Raw genomic sequence first — 21,919 nt, 5'->3', positions numbered from 1 at the left:
GCACATTTTTGGCACAATTTCTTTTCTTTTTTTTGGTTTACCAGCATCTTCGCTTGTTGCATTGTGCTTCTTTTTTTCGCTCCTACTGACTGAAATATCAGCGAGCTATCAAAACACGCGACGTTGACGTTGGCCAAGTATCTAATGGATATATAGATACACCGTATCCGACTGGCAGTGGAAGCCCCCTTTCAACCGAAACTTTGACTGGGATTGGTGCCAGCCCTCTTCCTCCTGCGATTGGTACTCCCTTCCATGTCCCAGACTGGAACTGCTACTCCCTCACTTTGGAATCGTATTAGTGTTAATTTCGAGCTGCCTTCTACTCCTACCCTTTGTCCATTGTTGCACGTTTCGGAGTTTTTTTTTTGGTGTTTTCGCTTTCATTGGAAAAACAAACAGTTGGAGGAGGGCCGTGCAGCAGGGTAGGGAAGGGGCTGGGGCAGGGGGATCATTGGTTCCCCAATCGATTACCCTGCCCCTGCGATCCAAGACAGAGCTCTCCGTGTTTTCCCAGCAGGTTGCAGCAGCCGGAGCAGCAGCAGCCACAAACACCAAAGGCAACATGCATTAAAACGCCAATATTACCTTTTGTCTTGCCTTCGTATCTGTATCTGTGAGATGTACCACCAATCCCAGCCTTAGACCCACTTCTCCGCTCCGCTCCCCTCCACTCCACTCTCCCCGCTGCTCTATCAAGCTGCAAATTGAGCCTAACCCATATATTTGTCGTTGGGGGCCTTATGAAGATTTGATTTAGTGTGAGCGCCTCGGCTCGACGCGACTCCACTCGACTTTGGGTACGGGAAAATTGTTCGTTTGCATATCTAAATTTGAGTTTTGTATCTGCCAGATACAATAGATTTATCTTTTTGGGAATTTGCTTACCTTTGGCTCAGGCTCAGGCACAGACTCCGGCACTGGCACAAGGCGGCTAATGGTTAATAAAGAGATTCTTGGGAAAATGTTTTTTTTTTTTGGGGAAGGTCTACCAACGGAAATTATTACAAAGTGGATTTCGAAGATGGGTGTTCGATGAATGGAAAATTTATCTGCAGAAGCCGAAGAATCAAAGGAATAAACTGAAGAAATATGTGAAAAATATACTGGTGTAAAAATTCATCTCTAAAAGTGTCTAAATTTGTCTTTAAATTCTTGAGCAACAATTTCTAGTAATGTAATTCGTTAAGAGTTAAAAATGTATGTTTAATGCTATTTTAAGAGGGGAAACCCCTGGCCAAAACAGCATTTCAAAATGTGATCATCAATCCGTTAAGCAAATCCGCATCACCATAAATTCAATTTCAATATGTGACTTTAATTGAGCGCAATTAAAGCGTTCAATGTTGGGGAAATGTTAGGATCATCTAAGTACCATACCAAGACCATATGAGGACTCTCCAAACGAGCACCTGATCACCTGAACCCCCAGACAAATGGAAACTGAAACCGAAACCGAAACCCATCCAACGATCCCCAAGACTTTTTATTTTGCATGCCTCAACAAATTAATTGTGTAATTAAGATTCCCCTCCAACCAAATACGAAGAAAACCCAACGCATATGGAGTTGAAGATGGCTCTGGGTCTGGCTGTGGCTGTGGCTTTGCCTTTGGCTTCCTCATCGTCCTGCTAAAGTCGTGACTCTTCTGCAAAAAAGCCTTTGCTGCCTTTTTTTGTGTGTTTTTCTTTTGGTTGCTGGTGAAATCAGTTTGCGATCTTTTCACAGCAATAATGCATATTAAAATGCCACGCTAATTGTTATTATAGGCAGACGACTACTCCATACCCTCGACTCCGCCTCCTCCGCGTGGTACTCCTACGCTTACCTCTCAGGTATCCTCTATACCATCCCAGGGTTTTGGACTGGCAATTAAGTAATAGACAAACAGAGTTTGGCATCGCTTCTTTCATTTGGCGGGGCTTGCGTGTTGCCAGTCAGTGGCAATGCAACACCAATGGATGCGATACAACAACAACAACAACTGCAACAACAATCGCTACAACAACAGCCCATTGGATGGACAAATTTTTATGCACAAGTGGAGACCATAGCCAAGGCGTTACTGTCCGTGTCTCTGTCTATTAATTACCGCCAAAAAAGTCTGCAAAAATTGTCTTAAAAAAAGTAGAAATTTGGCAATAAAAAGTGTAAGAAATAAATGGAAATGGTTTTATTTTTTGTGCAGAAGATTTCCTCAGGACTGTGAGAACTTATCTCACACAGAAAAAAAGAATAAGGTATAAGAAAAAAAATAGATTTCTCCGATTGTTTTATAGCACTGAGCTTTTGCGTTCGGGGGAGCGTTGTCACGATGCTGTCCCCCTTAAGTTTTTTGTTTTTGGCTGCAGTGCGCTCGGTGGTGTCTCCACTCGTAATCCCTGCCCTAAAAGCGAAACACACAACAATGAAAACTGACTTTGGCGCCCCCCACAACCGAACCCGACCCACACGACCATAATAAAACAATTATGACAAAAAACAAAACAACAGCAAAAGCAAAAGCAGAAAACCCCACAAAACTCCACTCGAGGCGGAGAGTAGAGCGACCTATCGATGGCAAAAAATTTATCACACCTTAGTTAACCTCAACACCTTGCCGTGCCTGAAACACCGAACACCAAACATCGATGGAGACGAAGACGAAGACGTGGAGCTGGAGCTGAAGCTGGAGCTGGAGACAAACGTGGCTGAGTGGAATGTGCGCCAGACAGATCCCCGAGTGCCACAGAGAAATATTGCAAACGTCTCGACTTTGACTTACACTGACTGCAATAAGTTAATAGTTCGAATTCGATTTCTTTCTGGGGGGGTGGGGTGGTGGGACGGGGGCTTCAAGCAGGAGAAGAAGAACTTGAAGCCAAACTTGGAGTTTTTCCTCTGGCTGGAAAACAAAGCTTGTCTAATGCCAAAAAAACGACAAACGAAAAGCGAAATATCGAAACGAAAACGGAGTTTGGCTTTTGGGTGCGTTCCGTGAACTCCACGATGTTTTTTGTGTGTCAGCCGGCGTGCCACAGACGCCGACAACCAGGCGAAACACCAGGCAACATCGGTCGGCCGCAGTCACAACTGGTGCTAATGATGTAGCCCGATCATCGTCATCATCATGATGATGATGATGATGATGCTGCTGCTGATGCTTCGGGGCGCTTCGTGTGCTTCATTATTGATTTAATAACAGACCTGAAGACACGTTTAAGCTGCAGTCAGAGGCAGAGGCAGAGAGAGAGAGAGAGGAGCGAGAGCGTGTGCAGCAAGTTGCACTTCAGCTCAGAGTCAAGTTGTTGCCGGGCCTGCCTGACGATCCTCATGATGATGCTGATGATGATGATGATGATGATGCCATGCATTCCACACCACACCAAAAATATCCAAAGACACCCATAGAAAAAGATGAGCTAAAATTTAAACCAAGCCAAAAAAGACAGAGTCATGTCAATGTGGATGGCAAAGGCGCTAAGGATGGTATGATATGGTATGGGATGTGGATAGGATATGGATGTGGCTATTAAGCTGGGGTGGGGTTCGATATGAATGAGGTGGGGGTGGGGGCATGTATGTGCCGAAGTTCGGAATGGGATATGCTTGGGCTGGTATATGGATGGTTAAAGATGGTGTGATGATGATGTTTGATCATCATGTTTGTGCTTTATATCGCGACACACATACACCTCCAAAAGCAAAGTGTGGCTTGGAGTTAAGTTTTTCTTGTGGGCGGCATCAAATCAAGATGGGTTTGGGATGGTATGGGATAGTTTTCGTTGGGCATGTGAAGCAAAATGAAAGTGAAAGAGTTTTTTGGGTAATACCAAAAGCAAATATCTATGTAGATTTCGAAGTAATGCTTATTAAAGCATAATAAGGAAGCACCCCGAAGGTCGTTTCATGGATCGTATTTGTAATTTTATGGGTTTTTATGGGTTTAAAGATGGTAAAGATGCCCAAAAGGGCAGTACGTAACATTTTGGAGAGGGGGACATATGATTATACAATGCTTAAACGTTGAATATAATAAAATAATAAGAATATAGGTAGTCTATATAATTCAATAAAAGTTGCTCAAAGATCGTCATCTTTTGTTGGGGTTTCGGAAAATGTTATAGAATTAAACTTGATCTTAGTCTTATTCTTAATTTCAAAGCGAATATATTTAACCACAGATCTTAGCCACTTATCCTTATATTAATATTTAAATTATGCTAAAATTCGCAATAAAATTAAAACATAATTAGCGCCATTTCCGAAAGACATACAAATCAGTAAAGCAAATTCCACTCCATATTGTTTATGCAACAAACATTTTTAGATCTGTTAATTCTTCATTTTGATTAGCTTCAATCTAGAAATAGTTGAAAGGTAACCTGACACCGAAAAATAAACAAAAAACATTGCTCTACAAAAGAGCTCTGGCTCTGCTCTGGCCAGAAGAAATAATGATAATCTATGCGATGACAGCTCACTGAGCACGGGGTACGCGACGGACACGCAAAAATAAAGCTGTAAGAACGTAGCACCATTTTTTTTTTTTACTTTGTTTCGCTGTTGGTCAAAACCAGTTGACGATGATCTGATGCTGAGATCCATCCATGGGAAGCAAGAAGCCATTAAAATTGATTACAATTTAATGCCGATGCGATTGCGGCGGCTGCGGCTGCGCCGTCTGAGGCTTAATTTAGTCAAATCAACGCTTTTGTAGAAGAATGTCTCTAAATCTTCTATTTGTTTAGCGCACTTAGCAGCAGCGTCTCGGAGTCAAAGTCGGATCGAGCTTCAAATGAAAGCAAAAGCAAAGCAAAAGCAGACCCGCAACAAAGCACGAGCAGATCGAAAAAGAATATAAATCACTGCGAAAACACAAGAGTCACAGTTATGAAGCAGCAAAAAAAACCCCAAGAATACAAGTGAGAAGGTCGTATAGTAGTTTGGACTATAGAATACCTAGCACTGGGGACAAGTCCCCTGGAAAATAGAGAGCGATTGCTTGCATTTCTGGAAGTACACCAATAAAGTATCCCAATTATAGCCCTTATAATTATCCGATCCGAGGGTTTTTGGTTAATGGGTAGATACTGACTGAATGCATAACTTTATTAAAATATAATACCATATCTTTAAAACCCTGAATACCACAGCGTTTATCATTTAAGACAAAACTATTTCAAACTTAATAATATTATGATCTTTTGCTCAAATGGTTCGATCTCCTATACAGAAAGTCTTCTGCCAGTCACCTTACCCTCCATTAAACATACCCACTTCACTGCCCAAGTACAGGGTATCAGCACCAAAGAACAAGCCGCATCAGAAGCAACAGAAATGATGCGGCGCATGCGCAAAACATTCTTTGTTTTTACTTTTTTTGCTTTTACTCTGCCGTTGCTCTGCTGTTGCCTGCCGTCTGCGCTTTATATGGCGCGATTAAAATGCTGCGTTTGATTCTAAGTCGGTTCGGCTCGGAGCGGGATGGGGGGCTGTGAGGGTGGGTGGGTCATAAATTCAGAGACTAACTATAGAAGCGGCCCCGCACTGCGTCCGCGCTAACCGGTTGGATCACTTTTACTCTCATCGTTAGGCGGATTCAGTCGCATCGCATCCATGGGTTCGATCCACTGGCACCGGCACCTCTCTCTCTCTCTCTGCCTCTCTCTGTCTCTCTCTGAGTGTCTCTCTGTGCGAGTATGCAGTGTGTCATCAAGCTAATGCTGGGCCGTAAACCAATTTTAATTTATGCTAATTGTTCCAACCTGGCCAACGTCAATTGGGCGACAGCACGCGAGAAGATGTGGCCAAAATCGGATTCCGAAATCGCTATAATTGTTGCTCGGACTCTACTTAATTGGCAGTCACAATTTGTTAGACCTTCGCTGGTGCGGATGGATCGATGTAACCCAAAAAGAAAAACCAAATAAATTCGAAAAAAATAAAAACCGAAACCATTTTTTTTGCACGCATTTCTTTCGCTTCGATCGGATTGATGCACAAGGTCGGCATCGGCATCGGTGTCGGTGTCTCTCTACCGCTCTTTGGGGGAAGCGGTGATCGATGCACAATTGGCGGCAAGTGATGGCTGCTGTGACGATCTGACGATCACCGATCGATCTAACAGCCAATCCAACAATCCGACAATCCGACAATCCGACAATCCCTGCGATCCACCGATCACCGATTATGCTGATTGGCACACTCACACACACACACAGAGACACAGAGACACAGAGACTGGCAAATATAAAAACTTGCCCCATAATTCATCGCATTTTATTTTTATTGTACTTAGAGTCCCGCAGTCCCACAGATTTTATACGAGTATTGTGTATATTTTTCCTTCTTTCTGTGGCGTGTTAAATGCATAACAAGGTTCTTGTTTCATCCGTTAGATCCGCAATCGAAAACGGAATGACTTTTTCCCTCTATACACACGTTGGGGTCTATTTTTCTTCGCTTCTCTCCAGCCCATAAATCATTCAATGCTGTGGGAATCGAGTACGCTTCGCGAGTATCCATAGCCGTGTGTTGTCTCTGGAGATGGCGAAAAGTTCAATGTTAAGCGGTGGGGGCCTCTGTGCTCGCGCGGAGACAAAAGAATTTGCCACAGTTCAAAGCATCATTCATTATCCAATTGCGATCGAGCAAAGACCGTTTAGACCGTTAACAGTTAACGGGGCAAGTCAGCCAGCCAGCCAGCCAGCACCGAGAGCCAAAAAGGTCTAAACAAATTGAATATCCAAAGAGCTCGAACCGAAACTGGGCGCGTTTCGGATCTGCTATTTGTCTTTGGCCATGTTTTGTTTGCCTTGCTTTTGGGTTCGGGTCGGGTCGATGGTTAGTTGGACTCGCTATTTATTGTGTTATTTTATGTGGTTCAAGGCTCACTCAGCGCCAAGCACAGGGGCTCTAAGGATGTGGAAGTTGTGATGGTACTGTTGTTGAGGGGAGTGTCAGTCAGCTATCATTATCATAGTCACAGCATTTCAGCTGTATTTACTTTTTTCAGATAAATAATCGATAAAGAATCGATGAAAGTTTGTTAAGTAAAGGATATGGCATCGATATAACATCGATAAATATGAAATATCAAATGGGAACCTCAAAAGAAGTCTTAAAGTCAAACTACAGATGTGAAACTATTAAAAAAGTAATTGTACATAAACCTACGATTAATAATCGATAACTGTGAAAGCATAACTCTTCAATAACTATTTATTTAGCATATTCATATAATTGAATACATTTTAATGTTAGCTTATCCAAGAGCCGCTCAGTTATCGCTTGCCATTAAAATTTTATTGATAAATTCTTATCAACTGTGGAATACATAACTGTCATATAGTTAATCGATTAATGGGATTTGCTCTCCATACCGAATGCACTGATTTGTCACTAGTCAGATATTAATAGCGCCATAACTTAGGCCAAAACCTGTAGCCCCCCGACAATTATTTAACTTTCAAATGAACATTGTGTTGGGGTTGGGGGGATGTCTGAAGAGAGTTAATTAAATCGATTGCAAAATGAATGTGTTAATTGACACAAAATGTGTGTGTCTTCCCAACTGAAGATCAGAGGAGAGAAGCGCTAGAACAATGCCAGAGGGAATACCCAGTACGACCCAGTAGCCGCCAACAAAGTACACCGATGGTCATAAAAGTGAAGGCTTCCGATGGCCAAAACTGCAGCTGAAGCACATCTGCAGGGGAATAGCTTTGAAGCTGTTTGCCATTTGGTCAGTCTGTTCGTGAAGTCTGAGAACTTTCAAGTCATATACACAGATACAGACACACATACAGATACAGATGCAGAGATACACGATGTACATATGGGTATGCTTAAATTTTTATTTGCTGTCTGGCACATCGCAATCGAGTTCGTTGACGGCTTTTAGCATCTGCAAAATGTAACTAAGCGCCGTGTTAGCTGCTTTTTTGCTCTTCGCTTACAGCCGCTTTAATTGAGTATATGAGAATGAGAATATTAGATTTTCAAGGCCAGTGTCCGCTGGCTTACTATAGTTTCGCAACGATGCTCGGCGACTGCTCACGAATGGAGCTGGGAGCTGGAGCTCGGAGCTGGAGATGTGGTGGGCGCCTCATCAAGTATCTAGAACACAATGCGGGCACTCGGACAGAAGTCCAAGGACCAGTAGCTTAGGTCAAAGGGGGGCACACAAAGTGTTCAGTGACAACATTTAATGGTGGGAAAATGGAGCGGACTCTGGTGCTGTTTTCATAACGATATTCTGAATCATTTTGCTGTTATCTCAGTATCCCCCTTTTATGTGGCACCTCTGTAAAAGACTGCATTTAATTTAAAATAAACTTTTTGTGCACCACACAAATGGCCTGGCCATAAGTTTTATTTAATTTTTTGCTTGGTCAAGTGTGGCTCTCATTCTCCACCGAGTGTTAATTTTTTGCTAAAAGCAACTCATTAGCCAACCATATTATGATGGATATAACGAAAAATTCATTAAACATTTTTATGATGCACCAAACAGTTAGACGGGGCACCGAGCGAATAGCCGAGGACCATAAAAATGAAGATACAAGTGCAGATCGAGCTGCCCAGATACTGCTGAAAGATACAGATACACATTTCGGTTGACTTAATGTGTTCGCATAAATTAAACGCTTAATGGTGCCTGCAGATGACGCCCGGCGGCGCCCCACCACTGTATTTAGATCCTGTTCTGAATGGTTTATGAAGAGAGTGAAAGTAATACTCATAAAGTAAATATCTTTTTATATATGAAGGAGTGTCTAGTCGTTATCCTGTCTATATACCTTAACGAGCTCAATCATCCCTGATTCCATGCATCTTTTATCGGCTTGCAAGCCAGTTCCATGCCACATTCCCCCTATATAATATCTTCTTAACGATAGCAATCTTTCAAGACTGCTTCCTACAGACATGTGCGTTCCTAATCGATTCATTTATAACTGCATTTATCAGCATCTGTCCATTCGTTATGCCTGACAAACCCCCACCCGAAAACCAGACACAAATAAGAAGCATAACAGACACCTATGATCATATATAACAATTTAATATTCTCAAAAAAACCAAACCTGTTTTTCTTTTATTAGAACTGGGTTTCCAAAGTGCAGGTTTGCCCTGCTCTCCGCCCAGACTGCAGACGGGTATCGGGTATTGGACCATATCTTAGGACAGATCGGATGTCATGAGCCCAGAACTCATTTTAATCACAAAAGCATCGCCATAAAGCGAAAGCTTCGATCATAAAAATAAAACCAAAATAAAATTCTTTTCTTCGTATTCTAATTTCGTTCCGAGCAGAGCTCAAGGTCATCGCAAAGTTTGAGTCACTATTCATAATAAAAGATACTTTTTTGTAGCTCTTAACTTTATTTTGTTGCTGTTGCTGGTCAGGAAATGCGCGCTGAAAATTTATGAATTCAAACGCACAGATACAAGTTTTCACAGAGCTCACAAAAGACTTTATGATTATTATAAGCAAATTATGAAACGTCTTATGTGGAGAGAGAGAGAGAGGTGGAGAGAGGGTAACAGATACTTCTCTCTCTCTCCATTTCGGATCCGTTATTTTAATTGCAATGTTCTAAATTTTGAGCCACAAATTTATGGCACGCTCGAGCAAACACGAAAAAACCGGCTAAAAACACACACAAAAATTATGGAAATTTAAAGAAGTATTTTATACATCTTATATGGCCAGGTAGATACATATATGTGCATATATATACACGATTTCGATACAAATGATTGAGGAACGCGTTTTGCATTGAATGCTTGATGTCACTGCTGCCTGCCTGCCCGCCTGCCTAAGTATTTGACAATCTTGTCACAAACTCTCTCAAACTCCGTGTCTCTCAGTCTCAGTGGGCTTCTCCGTCTCCGTCTCCGATTCTCAGCTTGTGTTTGACTTGGTAATGAGACACGCTCGTTGTCGCTACTTCAATTAAGCCAATCTTGATGCCGTTAATGATTGTGTGCGATGGCATCTTCACTGTGATTTTTATGCAATTTGCAAGCACATATGAGTGTGTCTTTTTTGTTGTTTAATTTTTTGTTTGCTGGTTTGTTTGTTGTGTCTTCTAATTGTCAGATATGTTGGTGGCTACTGGAATCTGCCATCTGCTAAATGTTCACGGACCATTTAATTGGCCATTTAATTGCCTGACAAACTGTTGTTCTTGTTGTTGTTGTTGTTGATGATGGTTCTCCGCTGGCTTGTGTGTGCCACACGTGGTATACTCAATATTACGCATACGTAAAGAAAAAGAGAGAGAATCGGAGGAAACAGAAAACAGATAGTTTGTATTACCGTCTCGCTTCCGCTTTGACGTCATCAGTTCTATTTGGGACTCTTGGCAACAGCCGTGAAAATCCTCAAACCCGCCTCGAAACAGTCCTGCGTGGCTTTATCGATCGAATGTGAACCCAACGTCGAGTGCAGCCGCAGTCCAAAGCCAAGGACGTCATCAGTTTCAAGTGCGTGCTCTACATATATACATACATACATACATATATAAACCACGCCACAACACACCACATCCATGTATAGTATATATAGCTATACATGTTTTCTCAGCCTGACTTTGATTTGTGTAAACTTGCAAAGTGTTTGGGGTCTTTAATTATATGACTCTGGCACGAGCCGCCACCCTCCCATCCCCCACCAACAGACGTCTGCTTGGGGTCTCACTTCTATAATTGCATGTGTTGTATGGTTTATGTTGCATGTCGGTGGCATGCCAGAGAAACAGGCAGTTCTTTGACGCACTTCCCTCTACTTAAGGCACATTTGATTAATCCATGAATTATTGAACGGATACCAAGTTCTATGGTGTTTTTGTAGGTTTCTGTTCATATATTGATTGGTAATGTGTGTGGTAACTTGGACAATAGACTTACTTAAAAGGCAGGGAATATTCTATCTAATAGTATCTTTAGTATCTTTTGCATAATATTAATAGTTCAGAAATTGCATGATTTGTATCTCATAAGTAAAGCAATGCTTAGAAATAGGAAGCACGTGTTGTAGAGAACACCTCCTTTTGATAAACTTCTCCCTAAATTCGACCACTTTCTTGAACCAATCTGTTTACTGGCTTTAACTCTCTTGGTGAGACGAATCAATAAAGTAACTTCTGTGTGTATCTTTCACAAGCGAACAATACAATAACCGCTTAAGAGTCCTATCCCGCAATTTCGAATAGTTCTATATTTCATAATAAATTTCCAGCATTCCTTAAATCTCTATTGAAATCCTTTTTTTAATTTCCCTGTATTTAAGTATCCCATTAAATCACCTATGCATTTTTACTATCCCGATTTAGTGCGGTTCTCCAATTTTACTGGTAATTTCTCCATTTATATCCAATGGCAATTCCAGTTTAAATTCAAACACTGCTCTCAAGGTCCTTTGTGCCAAAGTGCCAACCATAAAAATGAAACAAACTCAAAGTTTTGTGCTAAAAGAGGGCGTGCTATATCAACAAACTGCAGTATAACCGTAGAGTGTGGGTCTGTCCCGTTCTTGTTGGGGGGTATCTACAAGTGTGAAATCATCATGGGGCCAAACAGCACCAAAGAAAGAGAGAGGGAGAGAGAGAGCGCGCAACCCAGCAACGACCTTGAAAGCAACTTATGCCACGTGAGAGTCGTGAGGCACTCTCCGGGCGCACTCCGTGGGGTGGTTGGCCCATGGGTTGGGGGTTGTTTTCCACTCGCTTTCCTCGCAGCTGTTATACAGAGGACCGGGCCCCGACCTACAGTAGTACCCTCTCAATGACGTCACAACGCGGCAAGCATGGCCTACTACAGAGGGTGGTATCTATATCTGTATCTTTAGCTCTGTTTTTAGGTGTGTATCCATGTGTGTGTGCATCTGTATCTGTGTGTGTGTTTTGTGATGATTACGCCATCAAAGTTTTTCTCTCTGGAAAGAGGGGCTCGGGTGGACTTCGATTTTTTTTCCCTGCTACGTTTTATTTTTGCACGTGAGCTCTGCCTCCGCTTCCACTCTGTTTTTGTTTTTTTCGTGGCTAAAAGGAGGAGCTTTTGTGTTTTGTTTTTGTATTTTTGTATGGCCCAAAGGGGAGGACGGTTTAAAAATAGTTGGAGCTAAAGGGCTTCGTTTTTTCATCTCGGGCAATTTCAGTTTGCTTTTTAGTTTTGGCTACTTTTGCAATTTTCATTTGCAATGAAAAAGTTTTACTGTGTGCTTTGATTTTTTGGCTGGAGTCTGCCCCAACACCTTGGCTCCCACTTGGCTTCGCTTCGCTTCAGTCTGGCCGGGTCGGGTCTGCTGTGTCTTTCTGTGGGCTGTCTGTCTGCCAATCAAAGCAGATGCTGCTGGTGCCCCTCCATCGGCGGGGAGCTGCTTCGAGCATTGCAATTGCAAATCTGAGTCGCAGCTTCAGACTCCAACAACGGCTATGGCAGCGGCTGCGGCTGCGGCTGTGGCTTCAAGTGCGCCCAAGAAAACCAACGAGCAAACAAACAAGTTACGCGCCAAAACATGAAATAAACAAGCCAATTGACAATGTAACCGAAAAACTTGGGGAACCTGGGGGAAGAACTGAGGCAACGAAATGTAGATACTCTACAAAAGGGGTCGGCCATGCGGTTCATTGAGTGTCATGAGACCCTGTTTGAGACCAATTTGCCAGCGAGATGGATTCTTTCAGAGATAGAATCTTAAGAGGACCATGCCTGGTTAGTTGAAAAGATTTAAAAAATGGCGTTACTCCATCCCAATCCCCATATACCCCTCCTCTAATAGATATCCCACACGTTAAAAATCTTTCAAATTTGAGCCTCACTTAGCCAGACGCAGCAACAACAATTTGTACAACGACTTGTTGTTATTTTTTCCCCCCTATTTTGTATGCGAATTTTCCTTTTAGACAAGAACTTGCAAAAGGCAGACATCAGACGGCAGATGAATCTTCTTGGCCAGACAGGTAGCAGGCAGGCAGCAAAAAGCAACAACTATTAGCAAACAATTTCTGTCTGATTACAAAACCAAAGATACACACGCACCCAGAGGGGGTAGGGGTAGTGGTAGGGGGAGGGGGAGGGAAAACTTGTTGGCTTCTTTTTTTCTTCCATTTGGCGAACACATTCGTCAAGGTGCCACCGCATAGGAAATCCAATGCGGCGAATACACAATAATTAAAATAATAAAATAAAATTAAACAAGCAAATATTATGGACAATAAATTTTCTTGCTCGATTCGACGCATAAATGTGTGTTTCGTTTTTGTTTCTGTTTTTTTTTTAATGCTTATGTTTTGTTGCTTCTATGCAATTTTCCGCAGAGGTTTTTCTTTTTGGTTATAATTCTTAACTTGTTTTTGGGAATTTTCTTGACTGATTGGAATTTATTGCCCGGCCTGTTCTCTGCTGAAAATTTGTTAAATGTTGTGTAATAGTTTTTACTATTTTTTTTTATAGAGTTTAATTACAGGCCGATAATTTGAATGGGTGCGGGGAATTAAGCATCAGAAGACACTGGCAGATGGTAGATGATGGTGTAAATGATGGCAAAATATATTTAAATTTACGGGTATAAAAGGGAAGCTCTTGGCAAAAGTAGTGCGATCTTTTCTGATATTATTCAGCAAAATATATCTGGTATACATATCTATTATACTTTTCCTGATTAAATGCTATTCTAACAAAGACTTGGCAATGACTGAGCCAAGGCAACCCAATAAATCTAAACGCCCAACGCCCCTCAACTGGGTCTGCTGCAAATACAAAAACCTCAAAAATCAAGACAACGCCATCAAGCTCATCAAGTGCATGGCAAAATTAAGAAATAACCAAAAAATGTACAACAAAAAGTAAGAAAAATAAGAAATAAAAAAAAATAAAAGAAAAACAAGGCACCAACAAGAGGCCAACGGCCAGGCAATCCAATCAGTTTCAAATTAAGGTTTACATATTCGTATGCGAGTGCCCCCCAGCAACCCAGGCAGGCAGGCAGGCGGGCGGACAGTCGAACAGCCGGACAGGCAGTCAAAATTGACCAACAGCCAACAAAGTAACCAAAAATTTAAGAAGCCAAACAGAGATGCAGAGACTCCGAGTGAAAGAGTGTGAAGAGGTGCACGGGGTAAAGAGAGAAACCGTCTAAAGGAAAAAACCTGCTGTCTGTGATGTCGGATGTCGGCTGTCTGAACTCTGGCGACGCCTTTGCCAATGCATTCCCATGATGCCCCATGATGCTGATCAGCAGATGATGATAATGACGATGGTGGTGGTGGTGGTGGCGGTGGTCCCGTCTTGGCTCTAGCCTCAGACGGACAGCACGTTCTTGTTGCATGCCACAGTGTGACATCGCCCAATCGCCATGTGATTTGTGGACATTGCACTCGCATTGAGGTGTGAGGAAGGAATATACTTGGTGCGAATAGAGGAAAGGAAACGCAATTGAAATCGAAATCAAAACAAATGCAAGTGAGGAATAGGAATAGATAACGACTGGGAGGTACCCATTGAATTGGTAGAGATGATACTAAACACAGGCGATGGAGAGACATGTCTAGGAAAAAGTTAGGATTCAATGAACTGAAGCATAGAAGAGTATAGGGAAGCATCTATAACTTATATTTCTTTCTAACTCTGAAGATAATTGAGTTGGAATTCATTGAAACGAAATCCTATTTATCTAGGAATCCAAAGAATATTCATCCGCTACAGGACCGCCTCCTGCACTGAGAGAATAACAAAGTAAAAAGAAAACATAACCATATTCAAAGAATAATTTGCCTAGATGTAGAATCTAAAGATTCCAGTAAACCCTCCAGTCTTTCTTTCAACTTTTACACTTGGAATCTATAGCCTTATATGTACATACATAAATATACGAGATTTACGATATTATCAACCCATTGCATTTCATGCCCCCAAGTCACAGGCAAAACTATGCGGAATTGAAAACCACTTGAAATTATTTCATCGACCCGAACCGAGATCTATTCCTGTTTCAGATAGAAAATACCTTTCCCTCTCTCTCTACACTTTTGGACATCGAGAGAAGTAGAGATCGGATGGGGAGTCGCGCTGGCTAATTACGCGGCAATTGTTTAAATTTAAAATAAAACAAACGAATTTAGAAATTATTTTAGCAATGCAGAAGAAAGCACTGCCCGACAGGAATTTACGCTTTCCGTATTTATTTTCGTTCATCAACAGATCGTGGCATCGTGTGAACCAATTGAAGAGCAGCACAGCAGCACAGCAGCCCATCGCGTCGGATCCAACGATCCAACGGATTGAATCGGACGGCAATTAATAACGAAACAAGCACACAATCAATATAATAAATACAATTAATCCAGGCAAACTATAATTATTACGTAATTGAGGTTGGTTCCCCCCATTTGCAGCTCTTTTATTATCGTCGTATTTTTCGGCCAGATTTGTGTGTTTTTTTTCTGCGGTTATCGATTGTCTTGATAAGCAGACGAAAATGGTGGGGGGACTGGAACTGGAACTAATGCTGGTCTATGGGGGGAACTGCCTCTCGTTGCGGCTCTGGCGTCCCCATGTCCAATGTCTTGGCCATCGATCAGCGATGAAGACAATAATGGCAACTCCCCTACATGCCCCTACCCATACCTGCCTCTGCCTCTGCCACTCTTTTCGCGTGTAGTATCTCTCTGCATTTTGTTATAAAATTCGCATAAATCAACACAAATAATTAAGCAGTCGCTGGGCAATCTCCATGAGACGCTAATATCGAGAGTTTCTGAGAGTTTCTGTCCCATCAGACGTCCCAAGACGCGGGCTCCGGCCATCATCCCCGTCAAACACAAAGCAAAAAAAACCACCACCACAGCAACAAAACAAAAAATCAAATTAACAAATTCGCCTTTTTTTATTGTGGTTTTTACTCATTGGCATAGTGCGAAAATGAAGAGCAAAAGTGCCAGACGAATGTGAATTAAATGCAAGTTGAGATAGGTTCGAGATACATTAGGGCCTGAACTCGGGTCAGGAACTAGGAAGCGATCAGCGCCAGAGATTAGTAAAATGGAATTCATATTTATCACAGCTTAATGGAGTATCGATAAAGATGGGACTTGTGAAATGTTATGGACTGCAACTAAATTAGAGATTGATTCATATATCGCTTACAGATCTGGGTAGGCAGATATCTTCTTTATACAATCGATTCTCACATATTCGTAGTAACTTTTAACATAATATGATGTCTATTTTCTATAAGATATCTACTACAAAATTATTCCATAGGTTTTAGCCTTTGTAAAACGAAAATCGAAGGCAGAACTGTACAAATACTGGAAAGAGTAAGTCTTGGCTCAGAGTTCAGCCCAATAATTCTTTTTCAAATAAAACCCCTTGAAATGATACAGAAATCTCTGTATTTCCTATTCCTCTAAACAGCTAAAAACGGCTAAAATGCTACAATTTTACTGCTCAAAGAATTCGTTCCGTATGGGGCTTCTACATATGTACAAATTTTACTACTAAACCTTTTTACCTCTTCTTGTATACCATTTATAGGCCTTCATTGGTTACTTTTTACTCTCTATTCCTTCAATTACATGAATTCCTTCAATTCTTTTCGTAAACCAACTCCTTACGTCCAAAAACTCATCATCTGTTCTATCAACCAAAGTTTACCCAATCTTCTTCTGTAATTCTTATACAAAACAAACGCCACATAGCAATGACCCTTTTAGGCCAAACGTTTTGAGCCAAGCTTCGCATAAACCTCAATGATGAAACAACCAACAAAAGCATTTAATTTTTATTTATCCTCTATCTCTGTCCCTGTCCCAGTCCCAGTCCGAACCAAATGACCAATTAGAGGATCCCAAATTCCCATAAAACTAAGCATCGCATACTCGCAAGAACTGTTGGGCATATACACACAGATTTGTTAGCATGTTAATCATGTTAGTGGGTCTAACACCTAAACACCGATACACCTGCTGCTGCCGCGTCGGGGTCTTTCAAGATAGAAGTAACAAACACTCCAGCGACAACAAACGCAGCTCTGGGATGGTCGACCATCGACTACTGGTCTTGTTGGTAGTCTGATAGTCTGGGCTCTATGCAAACCGGTGTTCGGGGAGAGCTCTAAGAGAGTGTGTGTGTGCGATGGCCACATCCACATTGAGGAGAGACCCCGGCAAACCAGCAGCCAACAATCAACAATGGCCATCCCGACAGCTGCCACAAAGATAACTCAAAACGCACGACGGATCGTGAATACTGCCTATACAATGGACTGCGTATCGTATCGGACGCGGACTTCGGAGTCGTCGGTAGCTGTAAGTAGAGATCTTTTGTTTTTTTTCGATTTGGGGTGTCATAGATACGATACGAGCATTTTTGCATCATTTATCAAGTCTCATTTGGCTGGGGGTCAATCAGACGAGGACGATCCATAATGATCCCATCCGAAAAATCTGCATTGGATGGATTGGATTGTACGAGGCGCCTCATGTTGAAATGCAATTGGTTACGCCCAAAAAGAGATGTGGCCAGAGATGTTTCGAATGAATAAATAAAATCAGAAATAATATTTTCACACGCCCCATAGAGTGGATGGAAAGATAGATACAAAGAAGAGAGATGGATATGGGGGTAAACAAAACCCACAAAAAATACAAAACAAAAACCTGCAGAAGAGGCTGATGACTCGTGATTATTTTAAAAGCATTTCGGCCACCTCATCCTACGGAAAACCCATCATCCATGCCCCGAACCATCTTCTCCGAACGACGTCATCAGCACGTGGCCTGGCCCCCCCTTCGAAAACCCATATAATATGCATAATAAAACTAATTCTGATCTAATTATGATATATATAGAGATGCATCTGTCGCTGACGCAGTTGCTGGCTGGCTGTTAAAACTATTTCGTCATATATTTTTGTGCAAAATTTCGTGGCAGATGATGACGTTGCTGCACTCGTGCCGCGTGCAGCGTGCAGCGTGCATCGCGTTTTCCTTCGGTTCGCAGGGGAAAATATTGTGTAAATTGTGTCCCGTGTAATCCGTTAAACTGGCTGTAACGTATTGCATTCGATTTCATGGCGTCGCTGGCGTCATGAGCCCCAGCCCTTACCCCAAATCGGAGGGCCTAGACCTCACCTGGTCATATGTTCTGTGGGGTTCTTCAACGGCAATTTGTTTCACTTTGGTTTGTCATCCGCTGTCGGGCAATTTTTTGGCGCCCATTGCCGCATTACGAGTGCACATACAATATATACCAAAATGTATAAATAGAGCGCTCATTTATGTGGTTTTTGTTTTGCTACTGCTAATAGACGTCTATAAGGAGACGCTGAAGGGTTTGTATGGGGCGTTCCTTAAAATTGCAATTAATACGCTTGTTTTTGGCAACGATTTGTTAAAGACTTTATTTTTTAGATTGTTTAAATACTGTTAGATGCTACAAGCACTAGAGTTCATTGAACTGTAGGCTGGTTTTAAGGGAAAAGGTGTTCACACTATTATTATCCATTAAACAAAAAAAAGTTGCCCAAAAGTTCCTAAAAGCAAATTTCTCAAATGTTACAGAGTATATTCTGACTATTATAACACACATTGAATAATCCACTGCTTTAGAAGCAGCTAACAACTGTCTAACCGATTTTGGCCACAACAAATGCATTGGTAATGCTTCTCAAGCCGTTTTAGCCACACACCAGCAGCGATAAAGCGAGCTCAATAAAATGGCCAAAAAATCATCCCAACCCCTGCTTTACCCCCTCTGTGTGCCGCAGAAAGCAGCCTTATATCGTCCTCCCTCTGGGTATGATTTTGTATATCCTTTTGCGGAGGCTATTACAATTTTGGACAAAGTTTTACAAACGCTGCTAGTGATAGTTCCTTAAAAAAATACGACCTGCAAGGGTATCAACTGGTTCAAACCCACAAAGGCATGAATTTCTGTCCTGCGGTATGAATGTTTGTATTTCTGTTTTATACGGTTCTTGGATATTAATAAAAATGCATTGGCAATGCATATCCCTCGATATCTTTCGCTCTCTCTCTGTGTGTGTTTGTGTTAGTATTTTCTCTGTTTATTGGGCAGCTTATAAATCATTTTGCGTCAGGCTGTGTCCGCTGTACTATCCGCCGTTTGCTCTTCTGTCCGCTGCCGTCTGCTGCCACTGGGACGCTTTGCTGACGCTGGTAAACATGTGTATTACAGCGGCAACAAAAGCCAACCCCAACAAAAACAACATAAAACGACAACGCGCCAAAGCAGAGAGACAGAGAGACAACCCACACAAATGCAAACACTACACTCACATTTGTATTATTTGTTGAATATTTTCACCATTTTTTTATGATGCATTTTGAGCACTGTTGATGAAAATTTATGTCGTCATTGTCGTGCGTCGTGCCACGCCCCCCATTCCTCAGCCCAGCCTGTGGGACATGCCCTCAAGCCATTTGGATTGAGCAAACCGTTTACCGAACGGCTGCTTCTTCTGCTTCTACTCGTATGGGGCAATGCGTATACGTGATATTGCGTATACGCGGCGTGTGCGATTAGCAAAAACCCAGCACCGAAAAATAAAGGAAAATAAAAAAGAAAAAACCAATACATACACGTGTTTCCATTGGCATAAAAGCTGGTGGTGCCACTGCCACTGCCACTGCCACTGCCACTGCTGTTGCTGTTGTTGGTGGGACTGCAGGAGGACGAGGAGCTGGATACGGAGGTGCAGGTGGATGTGGATGTGGATGTGGAGGAGGAACTGCAGCAGGCCAAATGAGTGATATCACAGCCGTCGGGAAAGAGATTGCGGCAGGGATATATCAAAGGCGGCAAGGGTGGTGGCAACAGTTGATGTTGGTGTTGGTGTGCCTGAGAGTGGTGTTGTTGGTGGTGCTGCTGCGGCTGCTGGTGCTGCTGATTGTTTAGATTCTGTCTATAGCAGGAGTTATTGTTGATCTCATGGTAGAGACTGCTCTCGTAGGGGGACAGGGCGTACAGCGAGGCTTCACATTTAATGGGCGGCTGCAGCAGCATCGATGCAGGCAGATCCTGATGGCTGTTGTTGTTGTTATTATTGGTATCGTTATTGCCGCCCTCTTGCTTCACCACAATCAGCGAGGCAAGACGATCGCGCATTATAGACCCCCGAAAGTCACAAAAAACTCAAAAGATGAAGCGTTCTCAGATGAGCAAAAGGTGCGTGCGATAATGATGTGAGGATGGGAGATATCCACAACACAAAAAGATAGAGACATACACAAAAACACACAGATCACATGGACAACACGTTTATATATCACATATAATGTATGGGTAGGCACCTGTCTGGCGCCCTAGGCGGCGCTTGTGATCCAGCACGTCGGCCAATGCGGTTTTTGGGCGACCACCAAATTCGCCGAAAGAACGTTCCAAAGTTTCACTTTCAATGATGCGGGTGGTGGTTCGGCTGTTTTCCGTTTCCGTTTTGGCACAGCTCCTGGTTGTTCTTGTTCTTGTTGTCGCTATAATCAGGCCTGACTGTAGTCGTCATTTTTTGTTGGCTTCGTCCTTGCCACAGCTGTTCTTATGGTGTGTGTGTGTGTCCTTAGACTTGAACTTGCTGAACAGTTCTCTCTGCTAAATTGCTTTTTGCTTTTCCTTTATTTCTGGACGTTGTTTTTTGTTTGTTGTATTTTTTTTGGCGTTTGCGCAAAGCCCAAAGCAAACTAACGACGTAATGACTTACGCACGTTTCTTGTGTGTGTGTGTTTGTGTGTGTATATGTAAGGCGTAGTATGTGTATATGTATAGTAGTAGGAGGCACAAGGACGTTTCAAACACACGCGGATAGAGAGCTTATTGTTCTGCAGCACGTGCTGCGAAATTATTCAAAACCCTTTTCCGAAAATGTCACCAAAGAATGTCTTTCCCAAACGTATTCCGAAACTATAAAACTGTTTTCCCATCGAGGAAATTATTACACATACGCCGAGTGGTCGACCGGCTTCCGTTTCCGCATAGAACGCATTGAAATTGAATAGAAAATCGAATTTGAAATTCAATATTCGAACAAATGACAAACGAACGAAAACACCAACAACAACTTGTTGCAATCGCGAACCAGCACTTTCTTGTGGCTTTGTTTAGTTACCGTTAAATGTTAATACTGATCGCGTTGACAGGAAGAGAGAGAGACAGTTTGAGAGAGAGGCTTTAAGTACCGTTAGTTAGAATTTTTAGTTAATAATATTTGTTTCGAGCTGCCGCCTGCTGCTGCTGCTGCTGTTTCTGTTGTGTGCTGCCACTCTGAGAGTACAGTTGTTAACAATGCGGCGTCTGTGACGCGACTGAACTTATCTTTACGGTTACACGCGACTATATTCAAAGCAGCGGCGGCGGCAGCGTCGCTCTGCCTCAGCTGGCGTCTGTATACGCCGTTGTGCTCGCTCTCGGTGCTGCGCTTTTTCGTGTGTGTTTTGAGAGAGTGTAAGGGCAAGAGTGAGAGTGAGAGAGTGAGAGTGAGATAGCGCGAGGGGACACGACCTACCTTTTGTTGCCGTTTCGTTGGCCCGAAGTCTGTCGGCCAGGTTATTACGTCATTGCCAGGCATTACCAACCAAAAATACAACAACAAAAGCTTAGCTCGTGCGAGGAAAATCGATGACGTCGTTGTTAAGGCGCCTGCGCCGGCCCCCCTGCTGATTCACTTCACTCCTTCCCTCTCGCATCGAATGCAGTGCACTGGGACAGTTTTTCCACAAGCAAAAAGGAAAAACGGAAATTATGTGCGTCATAAACCCGACACAGGCCATCTCTTTTCCGCGTACACACAGCTGTTCTTCCTCATCTGTTGTTCTGCCTTTTACCTGTTCTGTTCTGTTCTGCTTTCTCTTCTGGGCTCGGCCCTTTCTCTCTCTCTCTCTCTCTCTGTACTGTTCTCACGCCCACCTGGCAGCCT

At 42.5% G+C, this 21,919-nt stretch overlaps 1 protein-coding gene across 1 annotated transcript in view; it reads right to left on the bottom strand.

The window, feature by feature from the left end:
• The window catches only part of Hr38 (Hormone receptor-like in 38), a 34,394-nt gene extending 13,122 nt beyond the window's left edge, over positions 1–21,272 (bottom strand). The window contains exon 1 of the mRNA XM_001356829.4: positions 20,304–21,272. The gene's annotated coding sequence lies outside the window, so the exon portion shown is untranslated. The remainder of the gene's footprint in view (positions 1–20,303) is intronic.
• Positions 21,273–21,919: the final 647 nt, after the last annotated feature.

Source organism: Drosophila pseudoobscura, chromosome 4 (genome assembly GCF_009870125.1).
Source record: "Drosophila pseudoobscura strain MV-25-SWS-2005 chromosome 4, UCI_Dpse_MV25, whole genome shotgun sequence".
Lineage (NCBI taxonomy): Eukaryota > Metazoa > Arthropoda > Insecta > Diptera > Drosophilidae > Drosophila > Drosophila pseudoobscura.
Note: the sequence above shows the minus strand (reverse complement) of the source record. Positions and strands in the feature narration are given on the sequence as shown.